Source organism: Motacilla alba, chromosome 10, assembly GCF_015832195.1.
Source record: "Motacilla alba alba isolate MOTALB_02 chromosome 10, Motacilla_alba_V1.0_pri, whole genome shotgun sequence".
Taxonomy (NCBI): domain Eukaryota; kingdom Metazoa; phylum Chordata; class Aves; order Passeriformes; family Motacillidae; genus Motacilla; species Motacilla alba.
In genome coordinates, this window is record NC_052025.1 from 11,828,930 (window position 1) to 11,845,719 (window position 16,790).

General features: G+C 40.8%; 1 long non-coding RNA gene across 1 annotated transcript in view; it reads left to right on the forward strand.

The window, feature by feature from the left end:
- The first annotated feature begins 15,453 nt into the window (after positions 1-15,453).
- Positions 15,454-16,790, forward strand: part of LOC119705265 — a 142,197-nt gene continuing 140,860 nt past the window's right edge. The window contains exon 1 of the long non-coding RNA XR_005258179.1: positions 15,454-15,536. This is a non-coding gene — a long non-coding RNA (uncharacterized LOC119705265). The remainder of the gene's footprint in view (positions 15,537-16,790) is intronic.

Below are 16,790 nucleotides of genomic sequence, written 5' to 3' on the forward strand. Positions count from 1 at the left end.
TTTACATCTTCATGTGCTTCCAGTGCATTCATGAAAGAGAAACAGGAAAATCCAGTTTACTGAGCTGGTGTTTAATCAAGGCCAAGTTCCCTTCCTGTGCTTCACTCTTCATGAAGGTACAAATTATCCTGTGAAAAAGTCAGGTTAGAATTGGAGTGGTTTAGCTTTAAAATGCTAAATAATAGTATTGAATTTTCCTGTCTGCTTCTGCCTTACAAAGGTGAACATAAAGTAGGATATTGGCCTGAATTTATGTACAATACCAGACTAGAGTGGAAAAAGAGGAGGCAAATTGGGCTGAGTTTGAGTCTGTCCTGTGATTTTTTTTTCTTTTTCCTGGGAGAGTTTTTTCCCTCTGGTTGCAGAGTGCTTCTTTCACTGCACTTTTTTTTTTTTTTTCACAAATGCCATATCTGCCATTTTCCACTCTGTGAAATAATGTGTAGAGGAAAAGTGGATCCTTGCTTTCCTTTAACTTTGGCTGTGATAAATATTAGTGTGCTGCGTGCAACATTAGCAGCCTGAATGTGGAGGTGGCAGCTACCTCGAGTGGCTGTGGATCACCACTGTGTCTGCGGGGTGTCACACAAATATCCCCAGCATTAACTCTCTCTGAATATCATGCGGTCTCCTCCAGCAGAATGAAGGTGGGTGCAGAAAGTGAGAGAACGAAAGAAGAGGCAAAAAGAGTAAAGCAGAGCTGTGCTGAACCAGCATATTAGACTAGAAATTCCAAAACGAAATCATATTCAAGATATTTTAACCAGGGATGACTATAAAAGACAAAATATTTTTGAAATGGTTGTTGATGTTTGTTGGGAGGATTCTATACTTAAAGGGGGGGGACTCAGATTGCAGGGAAAACACTGGAGGGTCTTTCATAGTTCTTAAACTTATCAGCTTGCCCTAGATTGGGAGGTAGAAATAAACCTTAGAGTTCTTTGATAAGGAACATTTTTTTAATATCCTTTCCCAATATTTTTCTGAAAGGAAATGGCATAAAGGCAGGAGAAGTGGCTTGAAAACACAAAGTAAAAGATACAATGCTAAGATTGATGCTACTGAAACATACAGAAAAATGCATCAGAATCCTTGAAATCTCACAAGTGACTTACAAATTAGAATCAAGAAATGCTTTGGATAAGTCAATTTAGTCACACTCCCAGGAAATGTTGCATGCTGTCATCTTTTTATCATTGGGTTCGAGGAAACCCACTGGGTAGAATATCAAGCAAAAAGAACTTGTTTGCTGTAATGTTTTTAAAATCTTCATTATAAAACTAACAAACCATAGCAAAATAATCTGTATTCCAACCATGCCCAAACAATGGTGTAGCACCCTGAATATTCAATAAGTGAGTTGTCTTTTTAATAGTTATTATGCTTAGTATCAATGCCTGACAACTGCTGTTACCCCATCCAATTGTGCTAAATCCTCCTAAACAAGACACCCTTGCAATAAAGCTTGACTTGTAATCATTTTTTGGCAAGCACATCTTAAAATTGTTATTATTCTAACTGCTCACACTCACATACAGCATGAGGTGCCAATGTTTTCAGTTCCAAACATTAAAGATGTGGTGATAGAGAAGGTGAACCCTTATTAATTCTGAGAGATTTGCTTAATTGGGACACAATGTGAAGATTCTCAACAATAATAACAGATGATGGGGAATAAATAGGCATGGCAGGAGAGAGGCCGTTTCTGGTGTGAATTTCCCTTTGCTTCTCTTTAATTGCATTACATACTGTGGGAAGTATCTGGAATATGTGTCTTCTAGTTAATTTTTCTTGACTACATCCATCTAGCTACTGCTCCTGGACATTTTAATGTTTGATAATACTCTATTTGCATATGAATACACATCAATAGCTGTCATTAGAACCAATTTACATACATGATTTCCTTCTTGAAGTGGCAACGTCTGAATTTTATCTAGAGACAGGAATAGGGTCAGGAAAGTTTAATTGTTTGTATAATGCAATTGAAAAGGCTGGCAGGAATCTAGGGCAATTTTGGAACATCTGTCTTTAAGTCATCAAAAATAAAGCACATAACAGCTGTGATAACAGCAGGATTATGATTAGATATACAGCATTCACCATCAGCTTGAACAAGGACTGGAAAACAAAAAGGAGGTAAATAAGTCAGTTTGGATAACATTACAAGAATTTTTAGTAGGTCTTTGGGGTATTTTGCTTTTAAAAGTTTTTATGTAAATTCACAGACAGAAATAGGAATAAAATCTTATTTTTTCCTTACAGAAGCTTATATTTATTCTTCAAAAGTAGAACTTGTGGCACAGTAATGTAGCTAAATGTTGCTTCCCACTTACTATGTTGTGTGTTATGTTAGCAAATCCTGCTTTAAAATTGCACTACTTGGTCTTGTTCATGATTTCTGCTTAAGGAACCATGAAACATTTGTGAAACATTTTCTTTATAACATTTAATCATCTTTATCTGTCTCTCTAGTACATCTTTGTTTATCTGAGTATAAGTATAGTGAAAACAATTCCTTTGGAAATAGTGAGCTGGATCATGCTCTTTTAAACATGGACTCCTGTCTTGTTTTTAATAATTTTCAAGTTTCTATTATTTTGTCCTGCTGGGTACTTGAGTTTCAGCTGTTTTGTATGTGAATGTTGCCCGACCTGAGACGGAAATTGTTTTTAGTGTATGAACTACTACTTAGTTCATGCTATGGACTCCTAAAAAGAACTTCAGTAAGATTTCTAAAAATCAAGTTAATTGTTTGCAATCTGAAATTGTTTCTGAATTTCAGGACTGATTGTGACACACCAGGAAGTGTTAACTATTCATGTGATGAATTACTTTATGTCATTTCTAGTTAAGTTTGTAATTTGATGAAAGCTGAAAATATAAAAATATGTAGTTAGACACGCTTAGTTCAGAATTTGCATCTGTAAATTTTGGGTGCCATTCAGTTAAACTTGTTACAGGCAGAACAGAAATACATTTTACATTTTGTAGTCATCGTATGAAAGAAGAATAAATCTGAAGGAAAATGCACAGCTTCAGCATTCATTTATGTCTTCTACTTAAACTAATTCATGAGGATTGGACACATGAGTAATGACACATCCAAAATTAAAACACTGGTTTATTCTGCTGTCAGTATGAAAAGTCATTATGCTGCAGCAACACAGGGGAAACTACAGAATGCTTGTAAAAATATGCAGCCCAGAGCTGCTTTCTTGTCCATAGATGATTGTTGGGTTAACAAATTCATTTCAGTATCAAACCAGAAGTCTGCCAGCAGTTGAGCTGTTGGGATGTTCTGTGGCTGTCTAACGCCACACTTGGCTTTGCAAGAGCTTTTTTGTTGCTGAGATGTCTCAGCAGCTGCCCCATGTGGTATGAAGCAACTTGGAGCCTTGGAATCTGTCACTTATTTATTTCAGATACCCAAATCACTGCTTCATTTGTAAGCAGGTTTTGGCATAGAAAAGCACCAACTGCAGAGAAGTATGTGTATTTTGCCAAGTAGTTTTTCCCCTCATAAGTGTCAGTGCACTATCATGTCATAATCAGTGTTTAGGAGATGCACTATTGTTTTAATTCCTGCAGGCTCCATAGAGTTTTCTTTTAGGTCTTTCACATGGCCATAACATCCTCATTTACTGCAGCAAATGCGTGTAAAATTTCTGCAGGAGAAAAAAATATATGCTGCTTTACTGATAGCCAATAAAAGTAATTGTATCATCAGTGCTCTTCAAAAGGTACTGAGGCAGTGCAGCTGTCACTCATTGAAGGCTTTGGATTGGATGGGCCCTAAAAGAGCATTTAATTCAACCTCCTTGCCATGGGCAGGGCCACCTTTCACTAGAGCAGGTTGCTCAAAGCTCCTGATCAAGAATGCTTCCAGGGGAGGGGGCATCCCCTCAATGGACAACCAGACAATGCTGTGTCATACAAAAATGAGGTAAGGCACTCTGAGAGCCCCTCTTGGTTAGTTTTGATTGCAGTGATGAAAATCTGTAGGTTTATGACTGATCTGTCATATGCCAGCCAGGAGTTGTTTTCTATTTTTTTTTTTTCTCGCCTACCTTAAGACTGCTCTGATTCTGAACTACAGCAAAAAGACTAGTGAACCCCTCATTTTTGAAATGAAAATTAAACAGCAGGTGGGAAAATGTAAAGTATGCTTATGAATTTTGCCTATAGATCTAACATCATGCCAGCCAATGCTGACATCAGCAGCTTGCCTCCACAACATAAGGGTGTTGTACAAGTTTGTTTCCCTTAATGATAATGGTTAACAGCTTGGGGAAAATGTCAGAGGGAAAGGCAATTTATTTTAACTTAGATTAGCCCTTGTTAGATTTTTTTTTAAAGTGAACCAAAATATTACTAACTAATTGAGTAAAGGAGTCCATACAATTTATATTCATGTAGGTGCGCCAAGTGTGCTTTCCCTGAAGTAGAAATGATTGTGAACTTCCCAAACTAGGAAGTACCTGGGATACAAAAATTGGGAAAAAACCTTTCACAAGCTCTTAGATGTAGCAGATTCTTTTCTCACCAGTTGCCGTCTTCAGATCTTTCTTATGTGTTAGGACTTACGTGCAGCTAAAGCCAAGGATGGCCTGGAACATGAGAGGTAGACAACAGCTGACCTAGCACATACTGCAAAGCCTGCTGTGACATATCATGAGCCAAATAAAGACACAGAAAGAAGAGAGGGTTTTGAAGTCTGAGCTGAAAAACATTGGGAGTAGAAAGAAATAATGCAGAAAATCAAAGTGTGTACAGCTGGGGCCAAAGCAGAGTTCAGCCAGAGTTGGTAAAGGTGTGACTGGTGTGCAGCATGAGGGAAAGTAAGGATACTTTGGAGGAGACATGGCTTCACGGGCAGTGCCTCAGCAAGGAGGATGACTTTTTTAAGAGGAAAAGATCTGCATTTCTTGCAAATCTAGAGCAATTTAGTCACTTCATCTCCCAAGTAAGAAACTGCAGCTTCAGCTTGTTTCCCTGGTCTGTACCTCAGGATTCTGTGCCAGCTGGGATCACACAACACTGAGGAGCTCTGCCTTAAAGCTGGTTTCCAAACTCTTCCTTCTTGCAGTGTGGCTCTGTGGAAGCTGAACACTAATAGCTGCTCCCAGGACCCAGCAATGTTGAGGGTTCTGTTGTGTCAATGTAATCAATGCCTGTTCAGTTGGGGTTAAAATTTCAGGCACTTTTTGGCAGTGCTTTCAAAATGGAGGTCTTTACTTGTAGGGGTCTGCTGTATGAAGTGGGCAGAGGAACTCTATATCTCCACTGTTCCAAGCTGACATTGTGTCTTTAGCTAGAGTCAGAATTTGTAAAAGAATGCTTTTATTTCTTTGTAAAGGATTGAAAGTTAGCTGTCTTCAACTTGTCAAGCACATATGAATGGCAGATAATTAAATGATTTTGATTTTATTTTGTAAGTCTTGGGAAAGGCTTGTGTAAGTCCTAAGTACCATTGACAGCTCTGTTCAAAACACAGCAGTTTTGATTCAAATCAAGCCTCATAAAAGATGGTCATGTTCTTGACACAAGGATAAAACAATAGAATGAGTAATTATTTTGCTTGTGATATCTCTGGGCACATGAGACACTTGCAATCTTCTTTTCCTTGGAGAGAGCAACAAAAACAAGGTGATACAGGTCCAGCTAGAGAGAATCTTATTGCTCAGGTGGCTAAAAGCATAGATGGGCTGTACAGGGTTTGGGTTTTTTCTTCTTTTTTTTTTTTTTCCCCCTAAGGTTTTCATCTTGGGGGAAACTTACATCCTTTTAGAGAAGCTACTGCCACAAAACAGCATAGTAGCTTTACATACTGACTGTTAAATATGACTTATTTGGCTTCCAGAGAAAGATGAGAAGTTTTAAAATTGGTGGAGTTTTTATGTTTTATTAAATCATGAATGTGAGTGTGATGTTGATGTTCTGGGGCTGCTGTTGTGCCAGCATGACTGTGAGCCTCAAGGCAATCTAATGTGCAAGTTCATAGCAACACCAGAACTCAACATTGCTTTGAAACAGGCAATGGCAATTTTTGCTCAAAAATAGATATGATGGTGTGGTGACCTCAGCTGGCTGCCAGACCCAGTTGTTCTCTTGATTCACTTCCTCCGTGGGTCAGGAAGATAAAAGATGGACAAAGTTGAAGGGTTGAAATAAAAGCAGTCTAATGGGAAAAGTGAAGGCTGCATAGAAAACCAAAGCAAAAAGGAGGTTATTTATTCTCTACTTCCCATCACCAGGCAGATGTCCAGTCACTTCCTGGGAAGCAGGGCCCCAGTATGTGTAATGGCTGCTTTGGAAGACATGTGCCTTAAACACAAATTTCCCCATGCTCCCACCCCTCAGATTTTTATTGCTGAATATCACATCTCTGCTCAGTCTGGGTCAGCTGCCCAAGCTGTGCCTGCCTTTCCATCCTCTGGGACTGGAACTGCTTTCTGGTCTTTGGGAAGAGGAGCTGAGGTTGGAGGGAAAGCCCTGCTGCCGTGTGAGCTGCTCAGCAACAGCCACAGCTCTGGTGTTGAAAGTTTGGAAATACAGATGCAAATTAAACTGGTTCAAGGTGCTGTCTGGCTTTACTAGAAATTCATCCATGAATTTCATTCACAAATTTTGCTGGCAAGTAGACTTATTATTCACTTAGTGAATTTGGTCATTTTTAGCTCTGAATATTTCCTTATGCGAACTCACGCAGGTTATGCACTCTGATTTTTTGTTGAGCTTGAAAATGCAAGGCTTCTGAACGGATTAAAATGTTTTGGAATGAGTTTCTACAGTCACTGTAACACTAGTCCCTAAGAGCTCTCCTGCATTTATGAAGATTAAAGCATCTACTGATTAGTGCAACACTTTGGAAATTGCATGAAACTGGTTGTGGAGGACTCTTGCAGATTGAGAGTCTGATCCAACAACCACTGAATTTGATGTAAAGATGAGCTTTAGCAAATGCCACTTTTAAGTGCTTTAGCAGAGGAACAGTTCATTAAAATCAGAGGGTTTTTTTCCACAAGTTGAATGCACTGAAACAGGATAATTTTGTCTGCTTTTACATAACTTTGTGTGGGGAAGAGATTGGGCAGAGAACACTCAGCAACAAGCCGCTCTCTTCTGTCTGTAGCTGAAGCCAGATGTATTCCTCCTTGCCCTCTGAGGACCAGAGATATTATTCTGAATATAAGCTGGGATTGATTTTCACAGAATGAGAAGAAGAAAATACCTGAATGGGAGTTACGATTTGAATTCCATTTTCTCCAAGTGTTACTTTGACAGGGGGCTGCTCTTAAGAAAGACACATCATCTCATATGTAGGAGTACTACCTAATAACTAGGAGAACTTAAGCTGTGCAGTGCAGAAGATGCTTTGTTGGCTCTCACATGTGCGCTGTTCCAGTTGTCTTTTGTTGTGGCTTACCCCCACCAGTGACTAAGCACTACACAGCCATTCTCTCCCTCCCCCTGCGCTGGGATGGGGGAGAAAAATCATGAGTGTAAAAGTGAGAACTCGTGGGCTGAGATAAAGACAGTTTAATGGGTAAAGCAAAAGCTGTGCATGCAATCAAAGCAAAGCAAGGAATTCATTCACCACATCCTGTGGGCAGGCAGGTGTTCACCACCTCCAGGGTGGGAGCTGGGCTCCTTCACACCTAATGGTTACTTGGGAAGGCAAACACAATCACTCTGAATCCCTCCCTCTCCTTCCTTCTTCCCCCAGCTTCATGAGGTGAGCGTTTTGTGCCCTGGGCTCAGCTGGGGTCGGCTGTGTCCCCTCCCCAGTGCTGGTGCAGCCCCAGTCTCCTCACAGCTGGGGTGGGCTGAGGAGCAGAACAGGCCCTGTGCAAGCTCTGCCCAGCAGTATCAGAAACATCCCTGTGCCATCAATACTGCTATCAGCACAAATCCAAAACCACAGCTCCATCCCAGCTACTGCAAAGAAAATTAACTCTGTCCCAGCCAAAACCAGCACATCTTTCTGTGAAATGATGCTTGGGTGTCTGAAAGACAGTGGACTAAAAGGAGCAACTTCAATACTGTGTATATGAAAGCTGGGGAGCAGCACTAGAGTCTCAGCAGACAGAAACCCTTAAATGCAGTGTTTTTCCCAGCTGGAGTGCCAAATGTCTCTTGATTACCAGGCTCTTGACAGCCTGCAGATGAGGGGCAGAATGCACTTGGCTTTTGAAAAAAAAATAAATCAAATGGTAGCTAAGGCACCTCTTCTGTCTTAGATGCTCTCAGACTGCATGGATGCTGTGCCTGAAATTTTGATCTTGTTTTAAAATATTTATTTCCTGAAACACTGCTTAGGCATTTATTATTTGACAACAGAGGGGTTATTTTAAAACTCCAAATTCTACAGTGTCAGGTTTTCACTCATAAAAATTCAGTCCAAATCTTCAAAAAAAAAGTCTGAAGATATGTAAAATGTTCAGTTTGAAAATGGGAGGGGGAGAGGAGCAATTAAAAATGTAAGAATAGAAGCTAATTATGAGCAATTCAGGCAGAGCTTTGTTTAGAAAATGTATCAGTATAAAATGGATAGGTGAATAGATTAGCGTTGATTGCAGTTTTTACATATAATAGTCTCTTTTTCATGAGTAATCATTAGCAATTATAATGTAGGCTTTAAATCAGCTTGAGATGGGACTGCACTGTAATATGAATACTAAATAATTGTATGTTCTCAGACAGAAGAAGAAAATAACTTTGTGATTTGGTGTTTAAGTCCATAGTGCAAGTGTTTCCTTGCACTATATGTCATTTGCTCTCTTTATTTCTGCTCCAAGTTCATTAATGTCACCATTGAATGCCAAGGTTCATGACACAAATGATTGTTACCTTGTGTTAGCTGGGAGTGGAAATTGCAATTATGATTTTAAAGAACTATAACTTCGTATAGTAATTATTGGCATTATTAATTGCTAAGAGGAAAAAAGTTATGCAGGAGATCAAGTGGCTAAAAGTAATGGTGTAACACACCACGTGGCTGTAACAGTGTAAATGTATTTGGAGACTCTGTGTGCCAATTGTTCAGTGACGATTTTCTTCCTGAGCCTGAAGGTTCTGGGCATCAATAATTATGCAGGGCTGCATGAGAAGACCTTGTTGAGGGCGCCTGCTAACACCTGGGGTATGGCTTCCTTGGCTGATAGTTGGGATTTTTAGGAATGCTATGTGCAGTAAAGCACTTATTCTGATTTGCATCTGCTGTTAAGGATTCAATCTGTTCAGGATTGTGACCGTGTTATTTTTAGTTCTTTATCCCTTCCTGAAAAGTTCCCATTTCTAACGGGTACACACCTGACTGAGAATCAATTAAGCAGTTCAAGTAAAAGCAGCCAAGTGGTCTGTGAGAACTACGACAGGCCCAGACTCTGCTTCCTGTTTTCCTGATTTTATTACAAATGTTGTGGGGTATTTTTGTTTGGTTTTTTTATGGAAATAACTTGGGATTTTTTTCTTCCAACTGCTAGTTCCTTGTCCCACATCCTACCTCACTTACTGGCTAATTTTAATCAGACTGAACAGATGTGTAAAGGACATCATGACGATGGGCTTCCATGAGCTTTGTGTAATGTGGTGGCCAAGTAAGGAAGAAATTAGAGCAGCCTGTATCTTTATTCTCTTAGCAAAGAGTAGGAGAGAAAAATGGTGGAAGAGGAAGGAGTATTGAGCATAAAATTGTGAGATCAGGCATCAACAACCAGAAAAAAGAAAAGGCTCTACACTGCAGTGACTGACATCCAGACTTAAAAATGGTTTTTGACTAGGACAGGAGTCCTTGTTGCATTAGTCCACTCCACTAATGTCATGTTGACACTGTTTAGCACATTTCCTGTTCCAAATAAGAATCAGCTTTTTATCCTGAGTTTTTAAGAATGTCTTGGATACAGGAAGCTGCTCAGCTTTTCTGTAGGCCCAAACAGAGTAGTTAGATAACGGAAGTACTGGAAGTAATCCAAATAGAAAATTTACATAAATCTCCAAGCTGATATCAGCTAGCTAACTGCATGGACTTTTCAGAGGTGTAGAGGTTTCAGTGCCTTGAGAAACAAGAAATCCTCTCTTGGGTGAAAGCAAGGCAGGTGCAGGTTCCTTGTTGGCTGGGACAGCCATCCCTGCCCTCTCTGCTTGGAGCAGGTTTTCCTGCTCCCAGAGGTGTCCCCCAGCATCCTTGGGCTTTATCTGCATCTGTTCTTGTTGGCAGCACTGTAAAGACAAGTGAACAAAGACAAGCTGCTCTTTCTCTCTGATGCTTGGTGGAAAGGTTTGTCTTGCTGACAAAATAAAGACAGAATTTTGAGCTTGGTCCTTCTCTGTTGAGTTGGGCTTTACAGGGTGTCAGCTACCAAAACTGCAAGCACACACATTTCACAAGTTTAGACCTGCAAATTCAGGTAACAGCTCTTGGGAGCATGCACATATTTTGTAGAAATGTAGCCTGGTATGTTTTTTTCTGTCTTTAAATTTCTTTAGGGGGAAAAATGACGTTGAAGTTTAAATAGCCAAAAGAAACAATGCCAGGTACCAAAACAAATGGAACAAATGGGAGAAAACCCAGTGAGACAAAAACTCAAGGGTCCCACATGTGTGTGATCTGTCTCTTCAAGCAGAGAAGGAATGTTATTGCTTATAATACATGTAATCAGGTGTGTGTATGTATTTATCTCCCCTTTTGAAAGGGAAATAGCCAGTCAGTGCCTCCATGTTTTGGTTCTTTGGAGGCATCTTTGTTATTTCTTTCCTCCCTAGGGAAGACTAACCTGTAGAAATATGGGAGAGGGAGATGGTATACTGCAAAAATCTGCATTCTAATGTTGGTTCTGCCCTGAGGAAATGCCCTGCAGGTATAAAAGCACTGCACACATTATACTTGGCCAGTCCAAAATGACTACCACTTCTCCTAACAAGGTCTCCTTTCACACAAGTCATAGAGGTTTCTATAAATAACTGTGTTTTTAATAGCCCAACCAACACTCTCAAAAAATGTTTTGGAAAATGTGAAATTAATTGCCTTCCTTCTCCCTATTTAGAGATTTCTAGGACTACTTTTTCCACATCCTTGTGAGAGGGACATACTGTCATTCTTTACCCTGTAAGGGCTGATTTAGGCCCCATTTTTGCATCAACTCAGCTATTAGAATGTGCTAATATTTGACTGCAAAAAAAGTCATCTTACTTTTGATTGAGCTAAAACTTAAAGAAATCCGAAACCATTAAACTTTAAACAACCCTTATCTGAAGGCAAATGGTTTGTTCCAGTTTTCATTAGTCCTTTTAATACTTAAAAGTAACCCTTTTCTTTTGGTGAAGCCTGAAATCTTATATGAGAAAGAATTGAAGTGGAGCAATTCATCCTTCCCCTGGCACTGAATATTCCTCTTGACTGCAGTGATTCAGAAAGTTGTGAATTATTCTGGTGCTTATGCTGTAAAATGCCCAAACATCTCGTGGATGAGCCCTTGAGGGAGGTGATATCAGGGCAGCCCCAGCTGCTGGCACCTCTGAAGTTTCTGTGTGTTTAATTGTGCTCCATGGTCACCTTTCTGAGCCTCTGCTGTCCTCATGGAATGAATGAGCTTTTGGAGTGCTTGGCTGGCTCTGTCCTGCTCCCTGTACCTGCCTGCTCCCACTGCCACTGGCTGCTGGCAGACGTGTTCCAGCCCTGGAGAAACAGATCCAGGTGCCCTCAGCTGAGTCTGACAGCTCCCCACTCTTCAGATACCCCAAGGACACCAGAACAGGACTAGAGAAGTCAGGTGAAAACTGCCAGGTTCTGACTGCTTCCAAAAAGCCATGGTGGCTCTGAGAGCTGTGTTTTTGTAATGAATGAATTGAATCACTGTGGGATTTGCAGTTAAAATTCTGAGTCTTTCCATTTGCTTTAAAGAAATTTGAGTCCATTCTTAATTTTTTTGGGTTTTTTTTTGCACTATGCACAAGTGCTTCAGCACTTGAAGCAGGGACTCCATGAAGTGAAAGAAACAAACTGGTATGGAGTGAGATGGAGTAAAGAGCTTCCCCCCTTCCTTCCCCCAGATGCCTGCGTGTGATGTGAGCAGTGCCATTCCCCACCATCCCCCCAAGCAGCTCTACAGTCTGTGAGCAGCCACAGGAAGGCATTTAAGTATGAAAGAAATGATGGATCAGGTGCTGAAGGGGAGGTTAAAATGTCTGTTAGCCTCGAGTCAGATAATAGTGTATATGTTAGGGATAAACAGATGCACAGCTGTCCTTAATCTTTCATCATTCTGTTTATATACAGAAATAAATGTGTTTCCTCAAATGTAAAGTTACTGTACTCATTTAAACAAACATTATGTGTATATGGGAAACCTCAGCCTTTATCTAGTCCATAAAGGCAACAGATATTTTATTTTCTCCTACTATAGAGGAGCTTCTGGAAGAATGATCTCTTAGCCTTCCTTTAAGATTTTGTGCTGTCCCTTGAATAACCTTGTGAAGAGCTGAAACAAATGGAAATTCCCGTGTGAGCAAATAGCAATATGGGGATTAAACAGAATTCATGTAATTTCCCCAGTAATAGATTGCCATTAAGGAATGTGAGTAACAGGGCAAGCTCTCTGCCTGCCCTGAATCAAGGAAGTTGTGCCTGCCCTGACCCTCCAATGTTTTTTCACCGGGGGGGTGAATTTCAATTTCCATACATGATTGAGGTTTTTGACAGCTCGAATTTCTGTAGAGCTGGATCTAAACACCTCTGAGAGTGCTCTGGTTTGCACCCCTGCTGTACATGCTTGCAGACAGGTTGAGGTTTTTTTTGTACTTGAATTCCCTTCACCTCCACATCTGGCGTTGAACTGATAAGATATCAGCGTATCTAAGCTAGGAGCACGTGAATGATCTCTTCTTGCTCTATTCTTCCCCTCCCGTGATTTGTAAGTGTTAAAGCACTCATCTGTTCTGGCAGTTAATGTATGCAGCCTCTCAATAGCTGATATCCTGTCATAGGCAGCGCAAACCGGCTTCATCTGGTTCGCTGCTTTAGCGAGGAGTTGAGAAAATACAGGTGAAGGGAAGAACTCAGCTCCTGGCTGGGAGACCGGCGCCTGCCCTGCTGCAGAGTGAAACGGGGAGATTGCACAGGAGATTGTGCTGCTAACAAAGATCTGCGCCTTGTTGCTCACAACAAATTGGCTGTAGCTCTTTGTCCCACTCTGCAGCTCTGAGGTCTGCTGCTTTGCAATGTGAGCACTTCTGTCTGAGGATTTAAAATGCAGATGTATAAAATCTGTAATGAATCGTAACTTGGCAGAGATGACCAATAATGGGAAGAAAAATTGATTTTTTGTGTCTGCAGGATCCATCATCCTATACTTTTGGAAGTCTGATTCGTTTGCTTTGGTAAAAAAAAAAACAAAAACATAAATTAATCATTTGGCCTCCAAATGCTTTTCTGCCCTGATAGGCTGAGGAAGGAGTTAATAAAAACAATTCAAAACCCAGGCTCCCCCAGAGCTGAACAAAATCTCTTGCACCTACAGACAATCTGGCAGAATTAAGCTCTGTCATTTTACTGTCAGCTGTGCCTTTTCCTCTGCGTTCCCCTTAACGTTTTCACAACTTTCCCTCCCACATCACCCTGTGCTTTAACAATGCAAAGAAGAAGAAGAAGTGAGTGCAAACCCAGACAAACCCATGTTTTAAAGTTCAGAATCTCACTTCGATCTTGTCATCTCCAGGGTTTTGTTTAATGATGCACCCTAAATTACAGACTGTCTAAAGGGTACAGTGGGAACTGGAAGTGACTGGAACTGGAAGTGACTTGTAATGCATTTCTTGGCTCCCCTGGAAAAAGCAGTGAGAAGAGTGCTTTTGGGAATCACTGCTAGATCCAGCTCTTGCTGTGCCAGTCAGTGACTTTTTTTGGGGAGATGGATGGTGGAAATTTCCAGAAATACTGTGTAGCAAAGCAAGAGTAAGACTCTTTACCTCTTAGGGGGCCAGATAGGATTTTAAAACTTAGGAGATGGGGACAAGGCCAGAGGCTCAAGGGACAGTGACCTCTCTGAATAGACTTCTTCCATTAGGAGGGATTTTTGCAATATCTGGAGAAGCTCAGCATCTCAGCTGTGTGTATCTCCAGCCTTTGGAAGTCAGCGGAGGAAAGCCCTAAGGCTGTGACAATGGTATTTCTTTTTTGCCTTAAATTCTGTTCAATCTCAGATGTGTGATGGTGATAATCTCAACTTCCTTTCTGTTGCTTCTTTTTATACAATAAAAATGTTGTCATGAGACCTAACTGTATCTTCAGCAGTAAAAGCCAGAAACTGTGACACTGCCAGAGTGTCAGAGCTGGCTGCTCAGGGATTGAATGCCTAGGGGACTTCACAGGGCCAATAACAGGGATGGATGTATCACAGACCTGCCTCCTGACTCCTCACAGATCACTCTGGGAGAAATGATTTCAGAGCTTGTGTGCCCTATAGCCCTGATTCTGGAGCTTTTGATTGTTAATAATACTCTGTAGCCACCATCTGAAAAGTAATACCTGTGGCTCCCAAAGTCTGAGCTCATTGAGGCAGTCACTCTGGCAGACCCACTTGGTTCTTGTACCCATGGAGACAAACCAGATGTTCTTTGCTGTCTCAAGGAGCTGAGTTCAGTCACCTTGCCTCCCAGTGCTTACTTAGGTTTTTGTCTTTCTTTTTTTGTTTTCAGCCTAGGATAATAGTTCCCTGCTGCTGCCAACAGCTCTGTTTATTCTCATGGAATCCTGGTAAATATGAGTGTGATAGACCTTTGTTTGTAATCAGCTGCCTTTTGTTACATGTTCTCCAGTATGCTGAGCACATACAGGAAGGTAGGATAATGATATAAGTTTATCTGAAGTTGAATTCTCCAGCTCGACTAAGTGTCATATTGCCTTGTAAATAACATCTAACTAATGTTTTGGTGTTGAACTTACAAACAGGGTTCCATTTTGTGTGCTTGTGTTTTCCATAAACTAAGATTTTTCACACTGATCTTTTAATGCTCACTCTTCCTCACTAGTGTTTTGCTTAGGGAGTGTTCTCTCAGCATGAATTTCATAAAATAAATCACCCAGCAAACCAACTGGTCTGGCAGTCATCTGAATCTTGTTCTATAGAAGGGTTGATGAGGCCTGTAATATTTTCTGAGCTATAGGAATAGCCTAGAGATGATAAAAATGAAGATAAATCAATATAAATCAGTGATCAGTAAAATAATTTCCTCGCTGGTAACTTTAATCCTGAGTAATGCTTACAACAGGGTGGTTACTTTAAAAAATGATGCCTTGTGAAAGTGAGCAGCTCTTCAGTGGAAAGCTCCCAGAGACACATGGTTCTCAGCCTTTGAAATCTGTGCCACTTCAGTCTGCTGCAGCTCCTTTGTGTGCCCGGCCATGCCACATACCAAAGGTCCTGCTCACACCTCTCCTGTGCAAAGGCACACCTTGGAGCTAGGGGAGGTGGCTGCTTTCAAGTTGACAGTGAGGAGCACTTTGCTCTCTGCAGAAACTCTTATAGAGAAGCCTGGTATGTGTTTTACTTTATCTCTTTATGTTTAGTCACAATATGCAATTTTAAGAACTTTTGTTACCAAAAAGTTCTCTTTGTAGCAGGGAGAAATGGGGATTATAGACTGCTGCTGATTTTTCTGCCTGTGTTCTGCTGTGGGCTTAGACCACAGTAAATGTAAACTGAATTGAGCTGTCAACCTCTATCAGGTATAAATCTTCATGTGGTAACTAAGCTTGAAACCTAAACAAGGTGTTATAGGTCACTTTTTGGTCATTTTCTGATATCACCCATCATTTCATAAGTGTATTGTGATGATGTTAGAGAGGGTGAGGGGAAAAACACATAGAGCAATGGAGCTTCTGCTTCACTGTAATTAAAAACTTCTATATTTGTTGAATGCTCTTTTCAGTTTGCTAAATGCTTGTGCTTCTTTGGTTGGCCGATATAGGACACATGGCAGGGGAGCAAAGGATGAATTTGGTGATCTGGGTTTGTGTCAACTTTTGGGGGGCTCCTGAGAGACAGTAACGTCACAGAAAACAAACATTGGAATCAAGTGGTCACTGCTGGTGAGTTTTCCTCACTCTATCTGTATGTTCTGGCCTGAAATGCAATTTCTGACCACAACTTTGCTTATTCTTCTCAGTCACTAAACAGTTAGAGTATCTTATGTGTGGCTCCTACAGCTCCTTTGACACAAGTTTGGGGAATACTTGTAGGCAGGCATAACCTCTTTCCATGAAAGGGTTTTTATTTTGGGGAAATGTAATTAAAGCAGTGTTCATAGGGTGGTGTAGCTATTTAGGGATTTTTAGACATTGATGGTGGGTGACAATTAAGCAGGTGTATTTACCCCAATGTTTTTTTCTGTCACCATCTGATTCAGAGGAGCTATTGCTGTCTCTCAAAGGTGGAATCTCGAGTTCTGCTGATGGGCACTTCTTCCTTTCACAGTCTTCCTGAGGTGTGAAAAGCTGTAGAGGTTCCTCACACAGGTACTCCTTTCTATAGATTTGTCCTGCTGCACTCAGGTGGTCACACATGAGAATATCTGAATTGAAGAGGCAGATGCTGAGGGCCTCAGTGCAGATTACAAAAGGAGAACGTGGAGCAGAGCAAGTGGGCACTGTTCTGTGCAACAAACATATCTTGCTCTGTAAAGTGCCCATGGCACACAGCAGGAGTGGAGAGCTCACCACTGTGCTCAGTGTGGCCATGGCTTTGCATCCCTCCCTCTTAATGTACAGGGATTGTGCCTAGAAAGACAAA